Here is a 16,329-nt window from a genome sequence, read left to right as displayed (position 1 = left end):
CAGGACTGAAACGGAATGTGGAGAAAGGGACCAATGATGAACCCTTTTTCAACTTCGGATCGAAGGAGGACATCCACGGCCTCCGGGTCACCGAACACCGAGCGCAAATTGGGACCCTCCCATGACCAGTGAGGCAGGGTGATGAGCCCTGTGTGAAAGCCCTCCTTGAACCCAGCCAAGAGGAAGGCCACGAAAAGACGGTCTGGGTGATCCTGCAGCAGAACAGCCAGAAGGTCTATATCAATGTCGGCTAGTCAGGAGCTCTTGGAAGATTTCCTGGTACAAGCCGAACGCGGATGGGCCGGAAAACATGTCGAGCAGATGTGAAGAGCTCGACAGGCGTTAAAGGCACAACCCCCCACATTGAAGTTGTTGCAGACCTGGCTGCTACCTAAAAAGACGATTGGTCTGCCCAGTTTGTCCAGAGTTGCCGAGGGCTTGGTGGCCCCGGAAGTACCCGGCTGGGAAGGATTAGCCCGATCGGGACACCAGTCAGAGGAATGGAATATGGACTGGCAAGAGGTGCAGGAGGGAGCTCTGAGACCGGCGAAATGACGGCAGAACAGCTCCATGTCGAGATCAGCCCAATTAGTCATGAACTGAAACTGCGACAGGGCTGCTGCCGCCTTAGCGGAAAAGGACCTGTGATAATCGTAAAACGCTGAGCCACCGTACTTGTGGCCCAGGTCCGACACCCGATACAGGTAGGTATCAAGCTCCTTCCTCCTGGACGGATTGGCAGAACAAACAATGTCCCGATACAGGCTAAAGGCCAGGAGAAACTCGGGAATGGACAATTTGCGGTTAAGTCTGGCGTCTTTGGCCTTCAAGACCACCGAAACCTCCCCGCAATTGATGATCCGATTCTCCGAGATGTCCTGGGAGGCGATGAGGATGGAGGCCAAATTCACATCCTTCCCAGCCAGGATGTCCTTCTTAATATGCTCGGGAATGAAGTGAGACGGGGCAATCAGAGGACCAGAAGCTGGCCTACCTGCCACATCTAGAGGTGGGGAGGGTGCCACCACTGGGGAGGGTGGGATTGCCGAGGATCTGGACTCGAGGGCTGCAACCCTGGCCTGAATGTCACATAAAGAACTGGCAAGTCCGCTGATAGAGGACTGAATCTGGGACAGGGCTTGCTGGATGGAAGGAGAGCTAGACTGACTCTCCACTGAACTCGGGGCCGTCATCAACAAGCGGTATAATTCCGCCTTGCGGGCTGACGCGGGATGACGAATCCCCCTGCGGTTGAGCTCGGTGACCAGCCTAGGCACAGTCCAGCTCCGCAAGGAAGCGCTGACGGAGTGACCCGAAGCCGATGTTCCAGGAAGGGAAATATTGTCTTCCATCTCTGACACGTGCGACATCCTTAACCTGCGGAAAGGAAAATGAGAGGGAAACGAAGCTGCGGTCGCGAAGGAACAGCCTAAAACGAAGATGAAAGGTGAGGGAAACAAAACCATTCAAAATACTTACCAGAAGAAGCCCAAGACCAAGGAACCGGAGATCCGAAACCGATGACGAACCGGTAAGCTAAAGAAAAACCCAGACCTTCAGAAGAGAAGAGCAAACGAAAATACGGTCCTCAGAGGATCGAACATGACCTGAACTTACCTTAGAAAGGATTTAAACCTTTGAGTGACGCGAGCCGAAAAAACGGACCGGAACCTGCGATCTGAAGATAATGTATATGAGGACCAGGTGACCGACAGCTGGGACGAGAAACGGGAGGCGATCCCCCAAAGTAAGCGGTGACAGGTAAGACGCTGAAAAGGATCAGTCGACCAGGCTGGCCCAGGGAACGAAAGAGCCTGAGACATGACCCAGGGCACGAGGGACATGCCGACTGGAAACAAGAAGCATGGACAACCCACACCCGTGAAATGCAGAGCGACCAGATGGCCGAGAAACTGGAAACAGATCTGGGCGAACCAGGAGGAAGGAGGAATCCCAGGTAAACTGGGGCAGAGACCTGGGCGATCCAGGAGAAAGAAGTACCCCAGGCGAACTAGGAAAGAGACCTGGGCGATCCAGGAGAATGAAGAAGCCTCAGGCGAACTAGGGAAGAGACCTGGGCGATCCAGGAGAAAGAAGAAGAAGCCCCAGGCGAACTAGGGAAGAGACCTGGGCGATCCAGGAGAAAGAAGCCCCAGCGAACTAGGGAAGAGACCTGGGCGATCCAGGAGACAAATACGTGGACCGGGCGAACCGGAGAGAGACGACCCTGGGCGATCCAAGGCTTGAGACAGGATGAACACCGTGAGAGAGAGAGCCCGGGCGATCCGGGAAGACCAAGCAACGACAGGGACTGTGGCGAGAATGTTGTGAGCAGGAACACTGAGAGCCGTAGTGTAAGGGAATGGACAACCTGAGGTGAGGCCCGTGATACGTGTACTGGTGACTGCGGAGGCTATCAAACCCAGAGTACTGGACAAGACTCCGCAGTAGCTGGAGGAAGAACATGCTACAGCTGGAGACGGGAATGGTGTAAATCATTCGCAGGAACCACACACCCACCCGCAAATCGAGGAACGGAACCTGCGGAATGCAGGAACAGACCAAACCTCAACTCGCCGCGGGTAGGCGGGCTTCCCAATGTTGGTTCAGACCTGGGCGTCCAGAATGTCGCAGGCAGCCGAATATGCGACTTCAGGACAACGTACGGCTATTGTCGCTCGCCCCCCCCCCGAGACTATGGGAACGCACGACAATATGCCTCAAAAAGACGCACGAGTACCTCCCGGAGCGTCGGGCGTCCCACAGCGCGGACGCACGTGCTGCAAAACGCCTAGGAGAGAGCCATTTCCAGGGGGATCAATGGCCCCCGCCTGTCGGCCGTCCCGCATCCCGCGGGAGCGCGTCACAAAAGCGCCCAGGCCCGAACCAAGCCCAGGTGAGACAGAGAAATACGTGCAGCAGTGAAGTGGTGAAGACAACATGCCCCAGGACAAGGGGAGAAGACGATGAAGTGGACAGGGACCCCGACCAGGCAGACGAGGGATCCGAGACCCTGGAGGCCACTTCACCCAGGCAGCGTGAGGTGACAGGCAGAACCTGCGCTTAACCTACCGTGAAATCCTAGAGACGCCGGGAGCGGAGGAGAGCCGAACGCTGGAGACGCAGCTGGAGGAAGCTGAGGGGGCGGACACGGAAGTAAGGAGGTCACTGCTGAGGACCGGACTGCACGCTGAGCACGCCGCAGGAACGCCAGGCTGGAGAGGAGGTGCGTGCCGGCCTAAATGCTGCATGCCCCTCCCACAATTACAGGCTGCGCTGCAGCCTTAACCATTTGTAAATGCGAGTCCCTCATAAGGCTGTTTTTAGCAGTTATTGTTGCATCAAACAGATTGGTTGAGTACTGCAAAAATCCTATGATGGTTCCAGATTTTACTTCCCAAAATGGTTAGGCCTGGTGTTTGTGTCCCCCTTCACATCCTTTCCATGGCCCTTGGCCAATTCACTTTCCTCTTGTTTGCCAACAATGCAGTTTCTAGAGAAGAGAATCCTACCCAAGTTCTTAACACCCAGTGGCAAAGAGAATGGGATCAGCTAATGCTAGGACCCCCCTCTCCAAGGTTTCAGTAACAGACATTTGGTGTTATGTAAAAGGAAAAAAACGACCGGCACTCTAACAGTGGGAGTAATGTGGGACAACTAAAATATGGTTAACACTATTTAATAACATTTATATCATACAGTTCAATAAAATTGCAATACATAGATAAAAAGATACATATAAAATAAATAAATATAGCAATAAGAATCTACTGGGTGGAATTGTGAGTCCAAGTATACAGTTGCAAGAAAAAGTATGTGAACCCTTTGGAATTATATGGATTTCTGCACAAATTGGTCACAAAATGTGATCCGATCTTAATCTAAGTCACAACAATAGACAATCACAGTCTGCTTAAACTAATAACACACAAAGAATTAAATGTTACCATGTTTTTATTGAACACACCATGTAAACATTCACAGTGCAGGTGGAAAAAGTATGTGAACCTTTGGATTTAATAAGTGGTTGAACCTCCTTTGGCAGCAATAACTTCAACCAAACGTTTCCTGTAGTTGCAGATCAGACGTGCACAACGGTCAGGAGTAATTCTTGACCATTCCTCTTTACAGAACTGTTTCAGTTCAGCAATATTCTTGGGATGTCTGGTGTGAATCGCTTTCTTGAGGTCATACCACAGCATCTCAATAAGGTTGAGGTCAGGACTCTGACTGGGCCACTCCAGAAGCCGTATTTTCTTCTGTTTAAGCCATTCTGTTGTTGATTTACTTCTATGCTTTGGGTCGTTGTCCTTTTGCAGCACCCACCTTCTGTTGAGCTTCAGCTGGTGGACAGATGGCCTTAAGTTCTCCTACACAATGCCTTGATAAACTTGGGAATTCATTTTTCCTTCGATGATAGCAATCCGCCCAGGCCCTGACGCAGCAAAGCAGCCCCAAACCATGATGCTCCCAGCACCATACTTCACAGTTGGGATGAGGTTTTGATGTTGGTGTGCTGTGCCTCTTTTTCTCCACACAGTGTTGTGTGTTTCTTCCAAACAACTCAACTTTGGTTTCATCTGTCAACAGAATATTTTGCCAGTACTGCTGTGGAACATCCAGGTGCTCTTATGCAAACTGTAAACGTGCAGCAATGTTTTTTTTGGACAGCAGTGGCTTCCTCTGTGGTATCCTCCCATGAAATCCATTCTTGTTTAGTGTTTTACGTATCGTATATTCGCTAACAGGGATGTTAGCATATGCCAGAGACTTTTGTAAGTCTTTTGCTGACACTCTAGGATTCTTCTTCACTTCATTGAGCAGTCTGCGCTGTGCTCTTGCAGTGTCACGGAACCATGAACCAGACGTACAACAAGAGATAAGAGAAAATAAGAAGGCTTTATTGAAAATAAAGCTGTAAAGCAAAAGTCCAAACGGATGGTGAAACCGAGCAGAGTCTTTGCGAAGCCAGAGGTCAGGAACCAGAAGGGTAGTCAGACGAAGCCAGGATCAGGAACCAGCAGGGTAGTCAGACGAAGCCAGGATCAGGAACCAGCAGGGTAGTCAGACGAAGCCAGGATCAGGAACCAGCAGGGTAGTCAGACGAAGCCAGGATCAGGAACCAGAAGCAGCAGCAGTCTTAGAAGCATGTGAACACAAGAGGACCAAGCAAGGAACTGAAGCCACAGACCTCCTATATATATGAGCTAGGCATCCAGCTCCTCCCAGTGGGAAGGAGGAGCCGCAGGGTGGAAGGCTACAAGAAACCCAGAAACCAAGATGGCCGCCAGCACATGTCAAACGAAGGAGAACAGCAAGAAGGTAAGACCATGACAGTACCTCCCCCTCAAGGGCCCCTCCTCCGCGGAGCACAAAACGGTTTCTGAGGGAAGTGTGCGTGGAAGGCTCGGAGCAAGGCAGGAGCATGGACATCTGCGGAGGGAACCCAGGAACGCTCCTCTGGACCATAACCACGCCAATGGACCAAAAACTGCAACCGACCGCGGACCAGGCGTGAGTCCAGGATATTGCTCACCTCATATTCCTCACGATTGCCCACTTGGACCGGACGAGGGCGAGGAACCGAGGAAGTGAAACGATTACACACCAGTGGCTTCAACAGGGAGACATGAAACACGTTGGAGATCCGCATGCCAGGAGGAAGCGCAAGGGCATAGGCTACCGGGTTTACCCTGCGAAGCACTCGGAAGGGACCAACAAAGCGAGGCGCCAGCTTGGGAGTGGGCACTCGAAGGTTGAGGTTGCGGGTGGACAACCATACACGGTCTCCGACCTGGTAGGAAGGAGCAGGCGCTCGTCTGCGATCAGCCTGGAGTCTCTGGCGCTGCGCAGAGACCTCAAGGGACTTCTGGATCTGTACCCAAGAAGCACGTAGGACGGAAAGGTGATCCTCCACAGCCGGAATATCCTGAGGAGAGAATACCTCCGGTAACACGGCAGGTTGGAACCCATAATTGGCCATGAAGGGAGACGTCCCAGAGGAAGAGTTCACCGCCGTGTTCCTGGCAAACTCAGCCCAAGGCAGGAGGTCAACCCAATTGTCTTGGTGATCGGAGACATAGCAACAAAGGAATTGCTCCAAGGCCTGATTGGATCGTTCTGCAGCCCCATTGGACTGAGGGTGGTAGGCCGAGGAGAAGGAGAGATGAATCCCCAACTGGGAGCAAAAGGCGCGCCAGAACCTGGACACAAACTGACTCCCCCGATCCGACACAATCTCCTTGGGCAAACCGTGCAACCGGAAGACCTCCCTGGCAAAAATCGTGGCCAACTCTTGTGCAGAGGGTAACTTCTTGAGAGGAACACAGTGGCACATCTTGGAAAACCGATCCACAATCATGAGAATGACCGTATGGCCTCGGGATGCAGGGAGGTCCACAATGAAATCCATCCCCAGGTGTGACCATGGGCGCTCCCCGGTGGCTATGGGTTGCAGAAGGCCCAACGGAAGGTGCCGAGGGGACTTACTCTGGGCACAAACGGAGCATGCCGCTACATATGCGGCGATGTCGGAACGTAGGGAAGGCCACCAGAACAGACGTGAAACAGCCCAGGACAGCTGATTCTTTCCAGGATGCCCCGCGGTCTTGGAGTTATGGTAGGTTCGCAACAACCGAGTGCGCAACTCCTCAGGCACAAAACATCTGCCGTTGGGTCTCCCAGAGGGAGCACCAGATTGAGCCGCCAAAATCTGCTCACCCAGGGGAGAGGTCAGGCTGGTGCGAATGGCGGCCAGGATCTGATTCGGAGGTATGACCGAAGTCGGAATCGACTCCTCCCTGGACAGCTCGGAGTACTGCCGTGATAAGGCATCCGCCCTGATGTTCTTGGAACCGGGTAGGTAGGAGACCACGTAATTAAAACGTGACAAGAACAGAGCCCATCTGGCCTGACGTGGTGTCAATCTCTTGGCCTCAGAAAGGTAGGTCAGATTCTTGTGGTCCGTCAGGATGAGAACCGGAACCACCGAACCCTCGAGCAAGTGCCTCCATTCTTTAAGGGCCTGCACGATGGCCAATAACTCCCTGTCACCAATCTGATAGTTGCACTCCGCGGAAGACAGTTTCCGGGAGTAAAACCCACAAGGAAGCAGAGGACCCTCTGGTGTTCTACGCTGAGACAGAAGGGCGCCTACTCCCGTCTCAGACGCGTCCACCTCGAGGACAAAGGGCAACCCAGGGTTGGGATGCGACAGAATCGGAGCCGACACAAAGGCGGACTTTAGGGCCTCAAAAGCTCGGATGGCCTCGAGCGGCCAGACCTGGGAATTACTGCCCTTCCTGGTCAGATCCGTGAGAGGCTTGGCCAGCATGGAAAAGTCCCTGATGAACTTCCGATAATAATTGGCGAAGCCCAAAAAGCGCTGCAGGGAACGAAGACCACTGGGCTGGGGCCACTGTAAGACAGCCGAAACCTTCTCAGGATCCATGGAGAACCCCTCAGCGGAAATGATGTAACCTAAGAAGGTTACCTGGGATCGGTGAAATTCGCATTTCTCAAGCTTACCGAACAGCTTGTTCTCTCGTAACCGTTGCAACACTCGTCTGACATCCAGAATGTGGGCCTCCATGGATTCAGAATATACCAAGATGTCATCCAAATAGACCACCACACACTGCTGCAACAGGTCACGGAAAACATCGTTGATGAATTCCTGAAAGACTGCGGGCGCATTGCACAACCCAAAGGGCATAACCAAGGATTCATAATGACCGGTCCTGGTGTTAAACGCGGTCTTCCACTCATCGCCCGCCTTGATCCTTACCAGGTTATATGCCGCCCTCAGGTCGAGTTTGGTAAAGACCGTGGCCCCTTTAAGGCGATCGAACAGCTCGGAAATCAAGGGTATCGGGTAAGCGTTCTTGATCGTGATGCGATTGAGACCCCTGTAATCGATGCAAGGCCTCAACTCACCGCCCTTCTTTTTCACAAAGAAAAATCCAGCCCCTGTCGGGGACGAAGATTTGCGAATGTGTCCGCGTGAAAGCGCCTCCCTCACGTACTCCTCCATGGCCTCATTCTCCGCTACCGACAGTGGATAGACTTTGCCACGAGGAGGAACGGCACCAGATTGTAACTCTATGGCACAATCGTATGGGCGGTGCGGAGGTAGGGCAACCGCGCGCACCTTATCGAATACATCCCGGTACTCCTCGTATTCAGGAGGCAACAGAGAGTCCGAGGAAGTACACAGCAACTTGACAGACCCATGGATGCAACTAGCCCCACACTGCGGTGACCACGAGAGGATCTCGACCGATCTCCAATCGAAAGTCGGATTATGCTTCTGGAGCCAGGGGTACCCCAAGACCACCGAGTAGTGTGGGGACGAAATAACCTGGAGGCAGACCGACTCTCTGTGAACGGCACCAATGGCTATCCCCACTGGAAGGGTCTCATGAGTCACGTGTGGCGGCAGAAGGGGTCTGCCGTCTATCGCCTCAAGAGCCAGTGGGGAACCTCGAGCCTGCAGAGGAATGGAATTGGCGGCAGCGAACACACTATCAATGAACAAACCACCAGCACCAGAGTCCACCAACGCCTGGGTCGTCACCGAGCCCCCGACCCAGGAGAGGACAACAGTGATCAGTGGTTTGTCAACACGGGAAACCGGGGACGAGGAGACTCCACCCAAGATCTGCCCCCGACAGGATCTCAGGTACGAGCGTTTTCCCGGACGGTTCGGACATGCCAACCGAAAATGCCCACCGAGACCACAGTACATGCATCGGCCCTCGCGTCTCCGGAGTGCCCTCTCCCCCTCGGACAGGCGAGCAAACCCCAGCTGCATGGGTTCACCCCCAGACAAGTCATCCCCAGGAGGCGTGGGAGGAGAGGGAGGCACGGGTAGGACAGCAAACGTAGGCACCAATCTGTTAGAAGACCTTCGCAGGTTCTCCTTAAAGGAAGGTCTCTCCCTGAGTCTGGTGTCAATCAAAATCAGGAAAGAAATAAGAGTCTCGAGCTCAACTGGTAGGTCGAGCAGAACCGGTCATACCCCGAAACACCGCAGGCGCAACAACAGGTGTCGGGGTAGACTCTGGCGCAACAACCGGAGCGGCAGTAGGAGCGAGCCCAGGAGCGACAACCGACCCATCGGCAACGGGAGCGAAATGAGCCGTGCGTTCAAGCAGGGTTTGCAACGCCACAGCGAACCGACCCAACAGGTGATCCTGCTGATCAAGTCTGGCAACCAGCGTGGGTAGCGAGGATGGCCCTGTACCGTCAGAATTCATGGCTTGGTCCTAGTGTCACGGAACCATGAACCAGACGTACAACAAGAGATAAGAGAAAATAAGAAGGCTTTATTGAAAATAAAGCTGTAAAGCAAAAGTCCAAACGGATGGTGAAACCGAGCAGAGTCTTTGCGAAGCCAGAGGTCAGGAACCAGAAGGGTAGTCAGACGAAGCCAGGATCAGGAACCAGCAGGGTAGTCAGACGAAGCCAGGATCAGGAACCAGCAGGGTAGTCAGACGAAGCCAGGATCAGGAACCAGCAGGGTAGTCAGACGAAGCCAGGATCAGGAACCAGAAGCAGCAGCAGTCTTAGAAGCATGTGAACACAAGAGGACCAAGCAAGGAACTGAAGCCACAGACCTCCTATATATATGAGCTAGGCATCCAGCTCCTCCCAGTGGGAAGGAGGAGCCGCAGGGTGGAAGGCTACAAGAAACCCAGAAACCAAGATGGCCGCCAGCACATGTCAAACGAAGGAGAACAGCAAGAAGGTAAGACCATGACATGCAGTCATCTTTACAGGACGGCCACTCCTAGGGAGAGTAGCAGCAGTGCTGAACTTTCTCCATTTATAGACAATTTGTCTTACTGTGGACTGATGAACAGCAAGGCTTTTGGAGATACTTTTATAACCCTTTCCATCTTTATGCAAGTCAACAATTCTTAGTCATAGGTCTTCTGAGAGCTCTTTTGTGCGAGGCATCATTCACATCAGGCAATGCTTCTTGTGAAAAGCAAACCCAGAACTGCTGTGTGTTTTTTATTGGGCAGGGCAACTGTAACCAACACCTCCAATCTCATCTCATTGATTGGACTCCAGTTGGCTGACACCTCACTCCAATTAGCTCTTGGAGATGTCATTAGTCTAGGGGTTCACATACTTTTTCCACCTGCACTGTGAATGTTTACATGGTGTGTTCAATAAAAACATGGTAACATTTAATTCTTTGTGTGTTATTAGTTTAAGCAGACTGTGATTTTCTATTGTTGTGACTTAGATGAAGATCAGATCACATTTTATAACCAATTTGTGCAGAAATCCATATCATTCCAATGGGTTCACATACTTTTTCTTGCAACTGTATACTATTGGTGTCCTTCTGAGGTAGCTTTCAGTATAATGTGGCTTTTATTCAATCATGAAGTGAATGAAAAAAAGCTCATGATTTAAATCGCATGGGTGGTAATAAAAACGCATGAGAATATAATGACGCGTATATGGTAGTATTACCTATCTATACGCTCTCTGTAGTGTTCCGACATATGATGCAATTTATTAGATAGTTACTATTTCGAGCTGGCTCTTGTTTCTGTGGCGTCCCACATATAAGTGCTCTATGCTCCAAGTCGTTTGTCGGATACAAAAATTTTTCGGATACGAAAATTTCTTTTGATTTTTTTGATTAAATTTCGCAATGGAGTTAATCTGGGCGTTGTCTCAGTCCGCAGCTGTTGTGCTGTATACTCCAAGTATCGTTAAGGCCTCGTTCACATCAGCGTTTGTCCTCCGTTCGGCTTTCCGTTATGACTTGCGTCCGTTTCAAAATTGAAACGGATTCATTCATAACGGAACGTAACGGACATATTTTGATACGTTTTTAAACGGATACCATCTAACGGATACGTTAATAAACGGATTAAAAATGTCAGTTAATGTCCGTTCAATCCGTTTATTTACTCCGCTAACGGATACGTTATTTTCCTTTTTTTTTTTTTTCAGTTGTCCCTCCCCTATCTGCATGCTATATAAAATGGTGCAGCAATTGTGACATCCAATTGCTGGAAGAGGCACAATGCTGCCCGCTCATGTCCTTTTTTCAGTGGACTATATGATATGGAAACTTCGAAAGATGCGAATTTCATCCATGAAAAGGAGACGGCGATATTGGGTGCATCCCATTACATCATGCCGAATGACACGAGGTGTTTATTCGACCCTTTATCAAGAACTCCGAAAACACCCTGTCAAATTTGCAGAATATCTCCGTGTAAGTGTCGCAAGCTTTGATGACCTTTCGCAACGTTTACGTCGCCGATTGAGACGGAAGGATACGAAATTTCGTCGAAGTGTAACTCCCGAAGAACGACTCATGGTCACTCTGCGGTATGTATGGTACAACTTTCAATTATTGCTTCTACTGTGTTTCAGAGCCTTTTTGTTTTTATTATTATTGTGAGTATATGATTAATCTCAAGAGACACGTTTTTATATATAGTAGTTACCTATGTAAATTCATCCAAATTTTATACCATTTTCCGTTCAACCGCTAGGTAATGTTGATCTGTTTGCTGTGAAGGATCTTGAATTAATGCTTGTGGGACAATCCGAAAAGTTGTTTTGCTGCAGTTTTTTTTATTGTGAATAGTATTTGTGTAACACTTATGTTAAATTTTATTTCATTTTTTTGTAGGTTTCTGGCTAGTGGTGAAAGTTTTTCCAGTCTTCATTTTCAATTTCGACTAGGAAAATCTACAATATCTTACATTGTTAAAGATACCTGCCGGGCAATTTGGAATCTTATGCGTGAAGAATTTCTTCCCCATCCTACTTGCCAACAGTGGATCAGCATAGCCGACAAGTTTCATGAGGTGACACAGTTTCCCAATTGTATTGGTGCAGTGGATGGGAAGCATGTGAGGCTCTTGAAGCCCCCACGTAGTGGATCCTCGTTTTTTAACTATAAAAAGTATTTTTCGGTGATTCTAATGGCAATTGTTGATGCAAATTACAAATTTGTGGCTGTTGATATTGGAGCTTTTGGACGAACAAATGACTCCCGTGTTTTTAAAAATTCTAATATGGGAAGAAGGCTGTACTCCGGAAACTTTGGTATACCAGAGCCCCGGCCTTTACCAGGTACTACAAACCCTGCACTTCCATTTGTTCTAGTCGGAGATGAAGCTTTCCAAATGTGTGGAAATTTACTTAAGCCATATGCCAGCCGTGGTCTAGACTATCGCAAAAGAGTGTTCAATTACAGACTGACTCGAGCAAGAAGAATGGTCGAGTGTGCTTTTGGCATATTGACTGCAAAATGGCGAATATTCACTCGTGCAATACAATTGAAAACGGATACTGTGGATGATGTCATAAAAGCATGCGTTGTGTTGCACAATTATGTACTGACCAAAGAGCCTTTGCCTACGGAGCCACTGTCATTAAATCCACCAGGAGATCACATAGAAACTGGCCCAAGATCAACAGTTGCTGTGAGTCGCATGCGCGATCAATTTGCAGAATATTTCATTTCTTCAGCTGGATCTGTGCTTTGGCAGGATGAACATATTTGAACTTATATATTCCTGCGATGTTCTTCCAAAAAAATATATATTCTCTATTGTTTGTTACTGTTTGTTTATTAAATATGTACAGTTAATAAAAGTTGTAATTTGTTCTGTACATAATAGTTAATTTTTTTGTTTGTTCTTATTATATTGTTGTTTATTGTTGAGACAACCATGATCTATTGGTCTACCTACATTTATTGCCTAAATTCAGCAAAAGGTAAGCTATGCCTCTCCAACGATCTCCATATCCCTTGTTTGTCGTTTTGAATCTTGAAAGTATTAAAACCACTGACCAAGTATATTTGAAATAGTAAAAGTATTTATTTAGAAAAATACTTATTTTAAAATATTTTTTTATATTTTAATAATCATTAGCATAAGTTAACAAATAAACTTCCATAAAAGCACGTAGCTCAACACAATGGAAGTAGAATTCACATAACAAAAGGATAAGATAAGCTCTACCGTACATGTAGGAATAACAAAATGTCCATTGTGAAAAGGTTGTTCTATCTGTGACTGAAGTGTACACCATTCTCATGATTGCACATGCTATGTGATAGCATCATCATACCAAGTTCTGAATCATCACACTACAGTATGCACCGCGAGACATGTCTTCCTTGAGCGGGCCAGAAGTTATATGGTGACATGGAACATGCAAATGGAAGTGCACATTTTTCAATGCTGCTATGCAGGGCTACTGTGCATCATCAATATGATGCAAAAAGTGCTAGACTAGAGCCATGTGGGTGGCACAACATGCAAAGAAGCAGTGTAATCACTGATGGTGTGTCCTCCAGTACCCCTTTAAATTACATCAGCAGGTACAATTTTTTTTTGAGAAACCCCATGTCTCTGAGTGTGTTCAGTCTTGTGCATGAGACATTATATCAAAGAAAATAGTAATGACATATGCCATTTCTATTCTTGTATTTGCATAGTTTTCAAGAAAGTGTACAATGGAGGATCACGATAGTGAGACAATAGCAATGGAACAACAACAGGTGGGAGACTGAAAAAGTCATTAGCTTTGTGCAGACCACGCAAGGTGCTGAATAAGTGACAGTATATGGATTTGTGTACTGTGTCACTCTCACACGTGATAAACAAGAACTATCATCATAATCATTGCAGTCCATTACCGTAAAAGAGTTGAACCAACCTGAGTCTAGTCATGGTAGCTAATCTCTGTGTCTCTGACCCATGTGCTGATGAATGGCATTTTTAGACTAGCTGGAAAACTGTCAGTCATCAGCACCTTGGCCCGGAGATAAAGTAATCATGAATAATAAGGCCAATTACTCATTTCAGGGTCCAATCTGCTATGATTATCATGTTAGTTCTTGAAAATCTAAATGTCCGAACGAGGAAATCAAACCACCTGCCTATATTTAGCAGCTTGTATGGGCTTCTGAAAGCTGATAAGTGCACAATAATTACACACATATCTGAAACATACTTAAAATAAATCTAATAATATAAAAGTATTAAACATAGAAAATGTTTCAAGTTCAACATCATTAAAGTGCAAAAATTGACACAGTGGTCAATATAAACATTGTGAGGTACTTATTTGTAAACTTCAAAAAAATTGACACTGTGGTCAATATAACCTTGCCAGGTACTCATTTATAAACTTAAAGAAAACATAATATATATTTAGCTAACTAGGGTTTTGGTTGAGTGAATGGAGCCTTTCCTGGGGCAGCAGTTGGGGACCCATCATCTTCTGCACTTTGGTCTAGGAGTGATTGCATGAACGAATGTTGCGGTCTGACATAATCACCCTGTTGTTGATGTTGTGGAGTATGAAGGGAATATGAATCAGTACCAGATTGGTATGGAACAGATTGGTTTGAGAAAGGGGTATTAAAAGTGGTTTGAGTGGGAAAAACGGAGGTGGAAACACCTTCGTTTATGGAGATTTTATTTGGAGTTGACCTAGAAATCAACTCTGGACTTGGTGTCTGTAGACGTGTTTGGGAACTTCCAGTGCTTTTGGATTGGAAAGGTGTTTGTGCAGAGACATAGGAAGGTAGCTGTGATTGGGATTGGCTGAAAGAAGGTGGAAATGTGTGAGACGTTGAGTATTGGTTGGACGTAGGTTGTCTTTGGTACGGTGGATGGCTTTGGGATGGAATAAAGATGTGGGATGTTGATGAAAAGTTCTGTAAAGCTGGAAATTTTTGTGCAGTGCCTACGTTTTGGGCCTGTGGGAAGTTGTGGTACGTAGGTAAAGTGTTGGATGGGGGAAAGTTTTGGTACTGGCTAAAGTCTTGTGAATGGGAAAAGTTTTGTGATTGTTGAAAGTTTTGGGATAGGGGTAAGTTTTGTGACTGTTGAAAGTTTTGTGACTGTTGAGACTGTTGAAAGTTTTGTGACTGGGGAGCGATATGTGGCTCAGAGTATGAGTGAGCAGGTGGAGAAGTCATGGATGTTGGGTAGGAGGTGGCTGGGGGATACGACTGAGCCAGAGGAACAAATTGAGAGGGTGGTGGGTGTTTAATATTCCAAACAGTTTTGATCAATGTCACTCGACAATCACAATTCTGCTCTGGAGTCATGCTGTCCATCCAATGACTTAACGTTAATAGAAACTGCTGATTAGGGTTAAGGGGTTCTGGACGACAAACTACCTCGACATGATTGATCATGGAAGTTAACTCTTGCTTATACCGAGTTTGCTCCTCCTCTATTTTTAATAAACAATCTCGGAAGATCAGTGCAAGATCCTCAAAGACTCTATGTGGTCTTCGAAGTGGCCTCGGCCTACTTAAAACTCGGTCAAAGGCAGAAGAAATGAACTGTCGAGTATCTTCAATCTGAGCACATGTCTCAGTTTGGCGGCCGCGCGACTCATGAGCAGAATCCTGTGACTGAGATGGTAACGAAGTTTGATCGGTAGATCGTCCAGACAATTGTTCTGTTGATTCCTCATGTTCAAGAGGTTCTGCTTCAGGAGGGAGTGTGCTTGAATGAGTCCTATAATAGATAGGGAAATAAAAGGTATAATTTCTATATTCATAATTTTATTTTTTGCTTCTCTTTAGGATATTTCACTCACATGCACTGCTGAAAACAACGTTGAAGAAATTGAAGATGTGGTGCATATTGGTAAGCTTTCCTCTGAGAAGGACCGGAACCACTTGGCGCCGTTCGTTCATGATTGAGGTCACGCATAAACCTATCGCGTATTGACCTCCAGCGTGTTGATATGATTTCAGCTAGAAAATAAAGAACAATTATAATAACCGTATATAATGCTATATATATTATTTTCTGTTGACATCGGATTGCATAAAAAACTGTTGCCATTTTTTTCGCGGTACCTGAATTGGCTGTATCAGTTGTTGAAACAAAGTTTTCCGAACAGAAAACTTATGCTCACTTCACTATTCTTCCAACTAGAAACATCACTATCAAATCTTCTAAAACCAAATGATTTAACAAAAGGAATGAAATTAATGTACCACAATTTTTTTGAGCCTGACGGCTCAAATCGTTCCATGTGGGAACCACATTGGCATAGACCTCTTGCCATTGTCGACGAGTCGTGTTGTGGTCCGAGTGTTTGGGGTCTGTTTGGTCCCATAGAGCTGGCCTTGCTTCTACTAGCTGTATTAGCAGCTCACAGTTTATGATTGGGAGAAATTCCCTATCTTCCTCGTCCAATTCTTGCTGTCTAGCCTATTTGGTTTAAAACAAATGTTATCATTACCTTAAAAAGCTACCTGCAATTCCAATAGCACTTAAGTCTTTTTGATAAAACTTCTAAGCAAAT

General features: G+C 47.5%; 1 protein-coding gene across 1 annotated transcript in view; it reads left to right on the top strand.

Annotated features, from left to right (window-relative positions):
- Nucleotides 1-16,329, top strand: part of NOL9 (nucleolar protein 9) — a 69,742-nt gene that overhangs the window by 10,642 nt on the left and 42,771 nt on the right. The gene's annotated exons all lie outside the window — the stretch shown is intronic.

The sequence above is a fragment of the Bufo bufo genome, chromosome 1 (assembly GCF_905171765.1).
Source record: "Bufo bufo chromosome 1, aBufBuf1.1, whole genome shotgun sequence".
NCBI classification, from domain to species: Eukaryota; Metazoa; Chordata; class Amphibia; order Anura; family Bufonidae; genus Bufo; species Bufo bufo.
Note: the sequence above shows the minus strand (reverse complement) of the source record. Positions and strands in the feature narration are given on the sequence as shown.